The sequence below is a fragment of the Geospiza fortis genome, unplaced genomic scaffold (genome assembly GCF_000277835.1).
Source record: "Geospiza fortis unplaced genomic scaffold, GeoFor_1.0 scaffold72, whole genome shotgun sequence".
Lineage (NCBI taxonomy): Eukaryota > Metazoa > Chordata > Aves > Passeriformes > Thraupidae > Geospiza > Geospiza fortis.
In genome coordinates, this window is record NW_005054338.1 from 5,830,158 (window position 1) to 5,842,573 (window position 12,416).

At 38.1% G+C, this 12,416-nt stretch overlaps 1 long non-coding RNA gene across 1 annotated transcript in view; it reads left to right on the forward strand.

The window, feature by feature from the left end:
• The first annotated feature begins 609 nt into the window (after positions 1-609).
• LOC115948003 overlaps positions 610-12,416 on the forward strand; it is a 20,848-nt gene continuing 9,041 nt past the window's right edge. The window contains exons 1-4 of the long non-coding RNA XR_004081863.1: positions 610-668; positions 3,084-3,223; positions 5,533-5,749; positions 7,607-7,675. This is a non-coding gene — a long non-coding RNA (uncharacterized LOC115948003). The remainder of the gene's footprint in view (positions 669-3,083; positions 3,224-5,532; positions 5,750-7,606; positions 7,676-12,416) is intronic.

The following is a 12,416-nucleotide window of genomic DNA, read 5'->3' on the forward strand; positions in this document are numbered from 1 at the left end:
ATTGAAATATCCCAAGGTGAGATTTCAGTGAGCAAAGAAGTCAGGCCAATGCAGGACATTTTAAAAAATATGCGACATTGAAACTTTGGCATTGTAGTTGGTTGACCCAGTTAGCAATTTATTCAAGAGGTTTGTGATTCCTGATAGGTTTGGTGATATTAAAATTCTTTTTTGTATCTCTCATTCTCTCATTCCTTTCTGAGCAGAAGTCTTTTTTTTCTTCCACTCTAGATGTTGATCTTGCAATGGTTATTTCAGTTGTACATGAGGTAACATTCTCATGATTTTGTCAGAACTGAAAAGGAGAGTCATTAACGAATGAATCAGCTTAACTAAGCTGCGAGGGAGGCTCTGCAAGCTGGAATTGCTCAGCTGGCTCACTGGTGGAAAACAAGCCTGCTGAAGCAACATGTTTTCTGCCAGATGACTGTGCTGACCTGCCTCCCTGGAGACAAACCTATCCACACTCAAGGCAAGGCACAGGAGCAGGGAGGAGCAGCCGGAGGAGGGAGGCAGCGTGGGACTGCCTGACCTTCAGTGGATGCTGCTGGGCACACGGGAGACGTGTCTCAAGCAGGAGAGAAAAGTGAGCTGCCACTGCAACTCTGAGCCTCGTGTCAAGACATCACAGGCAGCCTGTGAGCTCACCCTGCCCTGCAGCATCCAAGGTACCTCAGGGGGTTTAGCTCTCTCCAGGTTGCTGCTTGCAGCATCTCCTCTCCTGTCTCCTCTGTGTCAGACCTTAAATTCTGAATGTTCATTTCTTTTCCCAACTTCTTTTCTGGAAAAAACTGAGAGTAGTTTCTCTTTTCTGTGCAGAAGTCGGGACTAAAGTTAAAAGATTTATTCTTTCCTGCCATTTTAGCTTTGGCTGTTCTGAGTAGCAAATGCATGCTCACTTGTGTCTGCAAAAATTGCCTCAGGTGTAGCAGCTATCAACAGTCCTTTCTTAGTGGTACTCAGAGTTCCACACTGGGAGCAGTGTTATTTAAAATCTTCATTAATGGCACAGATGGGAGGATAGAGAGCACCCTTAGCAAATTTGCTGCTGGTAAACCTGAAGGAGAGGATGCCATGCAGAGGGACCAGGACAAGCTCAGCAAGTGGCCGATGGGAATTTCATGAGGTTTAACAAGACCCAGCTCCAAAGGGCTGCACCTGGGTTAGAGGAACCACTGGTACCAGCCCAGGCTGGGGGTGAGCAGATCCAGTGAAGGCCCTGGGGGTGCTGGTGGGTGAGAGGCTGGCCATGCCCTGGCCATTGGGAGCCCAGAGCCCCCCGTGTGCTGGGCTCATCCAGAGCCCCGTGGGCAGCAGGGCAGGGAGGGGATTCTGCCCCTCTGCCCCCTCTGCTGAGAGCCCACCTGCAGGGCTGCATCCAGCTCTGGGCTCCCAGCACAGCAAGGACAGGGACCTGCTGCAGCCAGGCCAGAGCAGGCACCAAGGGGATCAGAGGGATGGAGCAGCTCTGCTGGGAGGAAAGGCTGAGAGAATTGAGTTTGCTCAGTCTGGAACACAAAAGGCTTCATTAATTGTGGTCTTTCAGTGCCTGAAGGGAGCCCACAAGAAAGATGCAGAGAGAGATAATTCCCAGGAATATGTAACAACAGAACAAAGGGGAATGGGTTCAAAGTGAAAAAGAGTACGTTTAGACTAGATATTAGGAAAAATTTCTTTGATATGAGGGTGGTGAGACACTGGCTCACGTTCCCCAGAGAAGCTGTCGGTGTCCCATCCCTGGAGGTGTTCAAAGCCAGGCTGGAAGGGGTTCTGAGCACCCTGTTCTAGAGGAAGGTGTCTCTACCCAAAGCAGAAACTAGACGATCTTTAAGGTCTAATAGAAACTGTTCTATGGTTCTGTGATTCTCCCTACATTATTTTACAGGCTTGTGAAATGTCTGTATTTAATCTTGAGTTTAAACATACACATTAAAAATCGCATGTATTAACACAAGTTTTACACCCATAATTAAGTTGTAGCCCACGGTCTGTTCTCACCCCCACCAAGGTGTCAACTCCAATACACATGGATGTTATGCATTATCTTTTTTTCTATCAAAACCATTTCTTTAAGGAACTACTGTTATCATATTAACTTCTGTTATCAGTGTGAGCTGCAAGCCACGAAGGTTTTTCATATTTAAAGATATAAGCACAATCTATGAATATGGATTTCTCTTAAGCAGTCCTCATAAAGGAATTTTTAGTTTTGTTCACTGTACATATGATTCATACTTTGTTTCTCTTCAGGTAGTTTCAGTTCTTTGACTGCAGACTTCTGCAAAATGTTTTCATTTGAAGTATAATGACTCCATCCAAGCATAGAGTACTGCTCCAGGTTTATTTCCATGTCAAGATTTTGAATAACCTTTCATGCTAGCTTATATCAACTCATTCCAGTAGCAATTTGCAGGTTTCTCTCTTTAGGCTTCATCTCTGTTTTCCTTTTCCTGTTCCAAAAGCCCTCACGTTTAATAGCCAGGGCCATCATTTCATATCCATTTGTTTTAATTCTATTCTTTATGGTGCTGCTTTCATTTATTAATGAATTCCTTAATAATTTTATTAATATTAGTGAACATATCAAAGCACTGTCTTTCTCAGATCTTGATTTCTAATTCCATTACCAGTTGACCTCAGTTTATATTCCCATAAACTCTCTAATTCAAGAGGACTTTGACTGGATTTCAGATTTGATGAAAAATTTTCACAAGTTTCCTACGCAAGTTTCTTCCTCTTCTGGAGTTCTCAGATTAAATTCTTCACTTTGTAAAATAATTCTTTTAGAGAGCTATGTTTTTGAATTTTTATGGGCTGAACTGGTAATTGGTTTTCACTTCTTTGATCCATCTATAGACTACTAAACAACTTTTGATTATCTGAAAGGTTATGTTAGGAGAAAAGAGGTTTTTATAGTGTATCTCTACCTGATTGCATAAGTAGACAAAGCTCCTACATTAATTTCTTCAAGTTGTCTGCTGCACTTCTAGATTGCACAGATCCATATTCCCTTCACTTCTTATTTTTTTCACTCTACCCTTTTTTTTCCTATTTTTTCACTTCACTCTTTTTTCTGTTTTCAGGTTGGTACTTCTGCTCCTGTCTTGAACCAGATGTACCCTGGCAGGGCCTGTGGGGACAGAGAGATCCCACTGACAACTGTCCTGTGCCAGATAATACAGGAAGGAAGATAGATAACTATGAGGACGACCCAAGCCAGCAGGTACACTTGTCTAGACCAATTGTTTTGTTTTGTTTGTTTTTGTGGGTTTTTGTTTTGTTTTGGTTTGGTTTTTTTGTGTGTGTGGTTTTTTTAATGGTTTTTGTTTGTTTGCTTTTTGTTTTGTTTATTTTCTGAGAGTGAGCTTCCCAAGGATGATCAGAAGATTTTTATGCTAAAGAAAATTCATTGGGTTTTAAACTATAAACTAGTTGGCTTAACTTTTTTAAGAGAAAAAGCCAGACAAGCCAGGTTAGGCAGCAAAGGTTAGTAAAGGCTTTACATCCCACTTTCCCCCCAACTTCTGTGTCATTGTGTTTCCAGGCTGAATTTTAGCCAACTTTTAATTGTAGGAAAGCTGGCACAGCTCCCTCTAGGAGATCAAGTAACAGTAGATTTTCTGCCCCATGTTCTCCCAATATTTTCTTAATTTCAACATCATTCTTCTTGCCCCTGCATTTGCTCCCTTCTCCCAGCCCTTGCAAGGGGCTCAGTGGTTTCTTTCCACCATGAAGTCCTCCACATGAGTCAGCTGGGGTTTTTGCCTCAAAATAACAATACATTCAAGTTAAGAATGGGTAAAACAGAGACAATTATTGCAAAATTTAACACACAGATGACAGAAAAGGTGTGAAAGATGCAGAAGCTTGTCTCTGTCATATTACTAAAATCCATCACTGGGAGCAGCAGCCTTCTCAAAACAGCCTTCCCAGTCTCCTAAGGCCAATTATCTGTACAGTTGAGTTAACCATGATATACTGGCACTTTTCATAGGAGCTGAAAATACGGATTTGTTCAGCAACTCTGTAGTTTGATTGCTGAGGAAAAGAAAAACCTTTCCTGTGTATTTCCTTTCTCATTTTCTGGCATTGGAAAAGTAGCTGTAGTTAACAAAAAAATCTGAAATCTAAAAAAATAATCTAAACCTATTTTCTTTCAGTTTGAATACCTTGTTCTACCACAACATGCCCTTGTAAAAAGTATGCTTTCCTAAACCCACAGAGTCCTTACTGCTTCTCCTTTGTGTTTTTTGAAAATGGGTTGAGACTTCTACGACCCTTTGGTATTTTAGGAATCTTTACTCAGATGTGTTTGTTTGTTGTTTATATTGCAGCAATTTTTTCCCCCATTCTTTCCCATTTTGGATCTGTTTCCGTTGGTTTCATTGTTGATTTTGGGGGTGTTTTTTGCTTGTTTTCATTTTATTTTAACTAAAATTTCACTGATTGTTGAAGAAAACTCTACAACCAGGAATTTGTGACTATTGTAAAATATTAACATTGAAGCTAATTTACAGGGGTTTTATTTTACAGGCCCTATGTTTTTTCTTCAGTGATAAAGATAGGAATTCTTAAAAAGAGAAAAAACAGCAAGTAGTATAAAATGAAGTTGGCAATGGGAGAAAATTTCTCTTGTGCTCTGTGGGTAACTGCTGTATTTTGTGACAGAGGATGTGCTGCAGAAATATTTTGTTTTCTCATGTACAGATGCTTTTTAACAGCTGTATTTTGATGATGCTTTGATACTTTAATTACTTTAATTATATAAATGAATATAATATATAAACCATATTTTTCTATATTGTAGAATATATATAATCTATATAATATAATAAATAAAGTAATATAATTATATAAAGAAATTTAATTACTTTAATTATATAAATTCAATGAAGACTTCTGAAAAAAAAAATACAGGCCAATAACAAAAATTCGTTTTTAACAAAAATTCACCACAGTTAAAGACTGATTTGTGTCCTTAACTGTGATGATCAACATCTGTGCTGGAGAATCTGAACCTTCCTTTCAACACTGCCTCAGGGTTCCTGCTGCAAAACTGATTAAATTGTACAGAGATAAGACACTTGTAAATAGTCAATAAGAAGTGTTCCTGCAGAGGCAGGAAAGGTCATGGAGAACAGTATTCTGTGTGCAAGATACTTAGGAGTTGTTTTTGATGGAGTTTAAATTATCCAGTTGCAATGGATCCTGCATGTGCCAGAGAGGTCATGCTAAAACCATGTGCCAGCTGCATTATTGGAGCCAAGCAGAGCAGCAGTTCAGGGGGCCTTGCCTGACCTTACTGAAGGTGTCATTGCAAGGATCTTGGATCCCCTCTTCCCTGAAAACACTAATTTATGCCAAGATCTCAAAAAGTAAATTAGATTTTTAATACAGGCTCTGCATTTTTAATGTCTGTATCGCAGGTTTCAGGTATAGTGCCGTAATCTGAGCAACAGTCTGGGCAAATTCCCAAAAGTACTTGAGAAGGGGGATAACTTAGGCATTTAACAGTGGATTTTTAAATTTCAGGAGGATATGGAATTGGAAACAGAGACTTGATTTTCCAGAATGAGAGCTGTGAATCTTTTTGAACTTGTCAGAATTCATGCAGCCAGGTGAGAGCTGACCAACCTGTGAAAAACCTGGTTCTGACTGCTGCTCCCCCACCAATGCCCCCTCCTGGTTCTGGCTGCTGCCCCCCATCAATGAACAGCTGGTTGTAGTGTGACTCTGCAAACCAGTTCAGGTAAATACAAACCGCTTGACATAAACTTGTGAGACTGTCCTCTGCTCAATGAAAAACAGTCAAAATAAGATAACTCGCTCAAAGGGGTAAATTTACAAAGTGGAGCTGATAATTTGCGTGGCTTTTAGCATTTATTTCCAATTTTTCTTATATATTTCTTCCTTTCTTTAAAATTATTGCTCTTTCTGGAAGATGCTACAATTTATTATGTCACTTATTGGTGTTGTTTTCCACTGGGGGAAATGCCTCCTGCTTCATGTGTGGCATAGAAAATGCTGTACTTGCTGCCTGGCACTGTAACACACACAGTAAACAATTTAAAAAATGTCCCATTGTATGACTGCTTCCTCTCTTCCCTGAACAGAGTTATTTTTAAAACTACATATTGATTTCCTTCTTTTCACTTTAAACCTCCCTGGAAACGACCTCTCCTGTCCTGCAAGGACCCTGTTTGTAGATGGTGCCTCAGTTTCACAGTTAAGTAGGAGTCTTCCATTGATCCCTGGAGGACCACTGATGAGTTCCTCAGGGACCTGGGGCCAGAACAGGGAGCACTGCTCAAACAAGCACCCTTTGAGAGAAATACTGTGTGAAATAAAAGAGAGAACCTCCAAAATGGCCCTAAATTTGTATTTTCATCAAAATTTCTAACAAGGCGCACAAGTCTCTCAGAGTTAGCTACATTTTGGTCATTCAATAATGTGTTTTTGTCATTCAACAATTCAGTTTCACTCCAAAATCACTTGGGATACTGCTATAGGAAACCAAAAGTGTAGAAAGCCACAATCACCTCAGCATAAATCCTATGGAATCCTGATTTTAGTCTAAAAACACTTATTATGATTTCTCCATTGGAAAGATGTTATTGTGGGAAGGAGTCCAGAAGCATCAGGACTCTCAACTTGAGTGTATTCTCACTCTTACCAAAAAAAAAAAAAGTGTGCTTCTTTCCCTCTAGTTCCTGGTGAAGATGTTGGGAAATTGTCAAAAAAAACCCAGAAATAGAGCTTGTCATGTAGGACTAATGCATTTTATACTTTGGCTGCTACAGGGCCAACATTAGAAGTCACATTTATTTTTATGAATACTTTTTTGCCCATCTGAACAGGTAAATGAGACCTGCATATTCAAGACTTAAAGTAAATAATTCTTGGGGAAGGACACAAGGAATTCAAATCTTAAACACTTAAATATTCCACGACTGTTACATTTTCTTTCTCAGCAAGGTTTGGTTTCTTTCTCTAATGTGAAGAAAGTGTACAAGTATTGATATCTAAAATGAGATGTTGGAAGGGTAAAAGGACTTTCTTGCAAGGTTGAATGTATATGTGTTTGCTTATAAAGGGACTGAGAATATCTGCCATTGCGCATCTTTTCCCAGAGTTTTGTCATGTCAATAACAAAAGTGGTTTCTTTGGAAATAAAGAACTATATAATTTATTATTTTTTTTTTTACATTTTCACAACACTACGTGTACGGTTTCACATAGATTAAAAGTAATTTCCCCAGATGTTTCTTGTAAAATGAAATGGTAGAATTATCACACAAAATGTTTCCTTTCAGGTTTGAAAAAAAGGAAAAAATAATTTACAGTAATTCTTGTGTACATCCATCTTGTGTATTTATGTTCCAGACTGAATTGAAAAATCAATTCAAACATTTACAAAATAATCTATTCAGTATGGTAATTGGCTCTTGCCATGACAAGGTGCAATATTTTTTTAAAAACCATAAGATATTTCCATGGATTCTAGTACTTTACTAGATATAATAAAATAATATCAAAATAGTAAAAACTCTTAGAAAAAAGTGATTGTTTTTGCTGATGCACAACAGATCTATTCTCTTCCAAGCAGGGTGAAAAGCAAACTCCAGAGCAATGCCTGTTGCAGACTACTGAGCTGTCTGCAAGGACAGAATATTTTGTAAGTACAAATCATTTAACTCCTCACATTTTCAGTAGCTAAATGGTAATATGATCCACTTTGTAGGTTCTTTGTCTTTTTTTTTTAAGCAGTCCTTTCTTATTTTTTGGTGAAACACTTTCCTGTATCAAAGCAATTAGTCTTGTCCTGTGGTTGGAAAACCACTATATCTGGTGGGTTAATTGCTTTTTGTCAAATTGTGAAATATATTTTAGCTCTGTTTGCTGCTTGGATTTAAGAGGTGCCATGCTAGTGCATAGCATGCTTGGAGATAGTGGCACAGGAATGGTTCTGAAGAACTTTATCTGGTCTAGTTTAAAAGATGCCTCAGGGAATTGAAGGGTGCAGCACACCCAGATGGCAGAGAACTGTGAGACAGAAAAACATGTGAAAGCAGAACATGGCTCTAAAGAAACATATGTGTGGGTTCTGACAGGTCTGCTCTAAAATTTGTCTGGCACCGCCTTATTTCTAAATCTGAAATTGATCAAACCTCAGTCTATATTTTAATAGAGATGGTTAAAAATTGCTACTGGCTGTCCACATGCCAGAGCAAGGGAAAAGTGAGAGGAAAGGAGAAGCAGCAGAGAGAAATTATTATGGACTGACCATGGTCCCCATTCCCTTTCCCCTGCTCTGCTTGTGTTGGGAGATGTAGAGGGATGGGAATGATGGAGTGAAGTTGAGCCTGGGCAAGGTTCTGAAGGTCTTACTTTTTTTTTTTTTTTGTCTTTGTTCCTCACAACCCAAAGTTATTTTGATTACCAATAATAAAGTTAAATCAATATCCCCCAAGTCAAATCTGTTTTGTCTGCAGTGGATACTGATAAGATGTTTATCTTGCCTCATGAGGTTTTCTGTCTTATTTCTCCCACTGTCCTGTTGAGGAGAGCAAATGAAAACTGCTGGGTGAGCATCTGCCACTTGGATGAGGTCATCCCATCACAATACTCCTTATTCTTGAAAGATTTTTTGGGGCATGAATTTATAGGCAGCCCACAATATTAAGAAAATTTTTCAATATAATACTTTTTCCTTTTAGAATAAAGATATTTTATTCTATCAAAAAGCCACTTGTTAAAAAAAGACTTCTAAATAATGTACATTTCCAGTCTCCTACTAAGGCAGAATATAAATTAAAAGATTTTTGGCATTTCATTTGCTGAGGCCCCAAATACCAATAGAATTAAACAGAATATATTATCCATTAGAGTAATTGAGTTCATGTGTAAGCATAGGCATTTATATACATGAATATTCTTGCTTAAAAAGTGCAACACATTTTAAAATAATTTGTCTGCCTGGGGTTTCCTGTACTTGCAGCGGGGGATATATAACATAGACAGCTTTGCAACCACAGCTCCAAGGTGAGAACAGTAATAAAAGGCTGTGCATACAAAAATGGAAATTGTGTAATTCTGATCACTTGTGAGCTTTCATCTGTGTTTAATAATGATGTAGTTTACCAAAGAGAAAACAAAGAGACGTCTAATATGGGTGCAAAAAATATGTTCAGTTCAGTGAAGATTGTCCCAAAACTTTGCAGTTTCTGAGTTACATTTCTTATTAGAATGAATGTCTCTTTAATATGAAGGTGTTCCAGAATTAAAATTAAACTCTCACGGAGTTACTGTCACCAGTATCTCATTCTTTCTAGAGTATACTTCTCTATATTGTGCTTGCAATTTAAAATGACAATCTGGAAAGGGAAAAATGGAACTGGTTTCATCTTTTTGCATATGCTTTATAATATATTTGAATAATTTTTTTGAAAAAAAAAAAAATAAGAAAGTTATTTTGACTCCCTAACCTGTTACCCATGAGGAAGATGCCCAGTTATGCTTCTCTGAAATTTGCTAGTTGAAAAAAGTCAAGAAAGAAAATTCTCTTATGCATAGCTATTGGAAAAAATAACATTAAATACATTAATTTGTAGGAAGATAGCAAACTCAAAGACCCCTTAAAGTGTTAAAGACATATAAGAGAAAAATGTTTGAGCTACTAATATAATTTCACACACAATTTAACTTTGTTTTTTGCAAGAAGGTTGACTTACATTTATAAAATCTGCTTGAAGATGTCTGAAAGCTGTCCAAATAAGTAAAATAATTATCTGACAGAAGTTTTACATTATAGAAACTTAATATACTTGCATACATCTAATTATTGCAAATTTTGTGCTTTTCAGTATACATATAATAATGAGGTAATTTTGCACTACTTTTTGATAACTCCAAGAATGCTATTTTAATAGTCTCAAATTTATGAAGAGGTGCATTTGATATGTGTTTTATTATAATCATCCCTTGAATAATCAGATGATATCCTTAGTAGAAGTGAAATACCAGACTAGATGTGCTGTTCTTGTGTTTGCTATGCCAAAATCATATGTTTCTATGGCAACAGAGTTAATCTATACTGTTTCAATTGGATGAGCCCTGTTAAATCTTCCTACCTAAAGTAATCTCAGCTGTAGCCCAGCGACGTTAGATTGCATAAAATGAATTGTCTGAGTCTAGTCTTTGTCACCATTTAACCAAGATGCATTAAAGGGTTCAAGGTAACACAGCAGTTCCCATTCATAACTGCAATGTGGAGAACAAAAGCTGCCTCCTCTATGAAAATATGGTTGTATTTTCTTAGCTACTGAAGGAACAAAGTCATACCAAACTTTCTACCTTTTGTTTGATTCCCTGCGATAAATGCATTTTGAGATTTTGAAATTTTGCCTCTCTCAACATTAAAATGTTAGTTGAACCTCTTTGCCACACAACCTTGTGGAAGTTCAGCTACAAAGACAGCCTCACAATATTTCTAAGCTTGGCTCCCACACCATGGGGTCAGTGAGACTCTTAGAAAACAGAATCTTGGATCCAGCTCCCATAGATCCAACCCAATCTTCTCTGGTGTGCCAGAGAAATCCAGGTGCGTTGCAGTTTCACCTTTTGAAATACCTGGCTTTGAACCAAATTAAGACACCCATAGATTTTTGTGTGGAAAAGAAAACAAGAGGGGAAAAAAAAAGAAGGAAAATAGTTCCTTCTTATTGCAAGGAAACATAGAGCTCATTTGGGGGATGAGAGTGTATAATGTGTCTGCTTTTGCTGTTCCTTGGCCTTAGGCTGTGGCTGCTTAAGAGTCAGGGTTTCATTCCCTGTGGCATTTCCCTGGCAGCGGAAGCCTTTTCTCCTGTGAAGTTTCCTCCTTCAGATGAACTTGCAATTAGTAAAGACATCTCTGTTCCTGTAGTTATTTCCAGACCTGCTCTTGGCCTTCTTCCTCAAAACATGACTTAAAACTTAAAAGGAAGCTAACTTGCCTTTCAAGTTTCTTTGTCAAGTGACCCCGGATGGCTGTCATCTGTTTCTTGCAATTTCTTTGTAGGTGATTTTTTACTTCACTTTTCCTTTAATTCTTCAGAACTGGAAGTTTAAATCAGCAATCATGGCTGGTTTTGTTCATAGCTTGTGCTACTTAGTCAAGGTATCACGAAAATTCAGGGGCAGGAATCAGAATTTGTTCTCAGCAGACAGGGTAAAAAAACGATTTCCAAAATGAAGTTCCTGCTCTACTGTAAATGCTGGCAGAATCCTAACCAAACTTCAGATGTGTTATATGAGAAAGAGGCTTTGAAATAGGTAAGATTCCCAGATCCAAGCAATGAAAATACTCCTCATACCTTATTTTCAACCTGCAGTTTGAGCAGCATACTCCAGATGGCACACAATGATGAGAAAATTACACGTGTGCTGCTCTGAGGGATGGAATATGCAAACAGAAGGACCTTGTTAACACAAAGGCCCTGAAAGCCCTTCAGGACTGACAGTCATCTGTACATTCAGAAAACACACAAAACTTTTCACTCTTTAAAAGATAGTGGTTTGGGGAAATAAACAAACAGCAAATCCTGTGCTAATCTCAATTATAATGCAGGATGCACAAATGTTTGAAGAACTGTCATCCTTTATATGCTAATAGATATTGAATGGCAGATGTTTTCCAAGCAGAGAGATGATTAATTTGGCCTTTTGTTACAAAGAAGCAAAAGACATATGAATTTTTAAGGGAGATTATTACTTGAACATAATTAGAAGGGCTATACCAGCAACATTTTATATGAAAGATGTGTTGCACTACTTTTTTTTCTCATTCTGAACAAAACTTTTCCTTGTGATTAGCCCTAATTACAATGAGTACTGCAAACTGCAAAGGGCAACCATATCTGAAGAGCCATGTGCTTAGATTTCAAGAATAATTCCATGAGACATCAATATATGCAACACAAGAGAGGAGACAATTCTCTGACTGCATTTTAGCAACTGATCAAACCCCATATTGCATAAAAAATTTTACAGACTAAACCTGTGGAAGATGATGAGGCTTTTGAATTGTGGGTTAAACCCTCTATTTCAAGGGAAATACTGAATTGCGTAGGACGTAATTCCTGGTTCTGACTTTGTGGTGAATGAAGATTGAGTTTTTGAATATTTACAGAATATTCAAAAGGAGAGATTTCTGAAACTACCAGTGTTAATGCACTTTGGAAGAAAAATCCAGCTATGTTAGAGAAACCCTTCAAAGGGCTTGCAAACTGACCTTCTCGCATTGCTGCCCAAAAGATTCTCTTGAGACCTCATGAAAACTGCTCTCCTGAAGGACTAGTCCCATCTTAGGGCAGGCAGACACTGAAGCACTTATCTAAAAGCAACAAAAAATGGCAGTGGTAGAGCAGCTTTCCCTA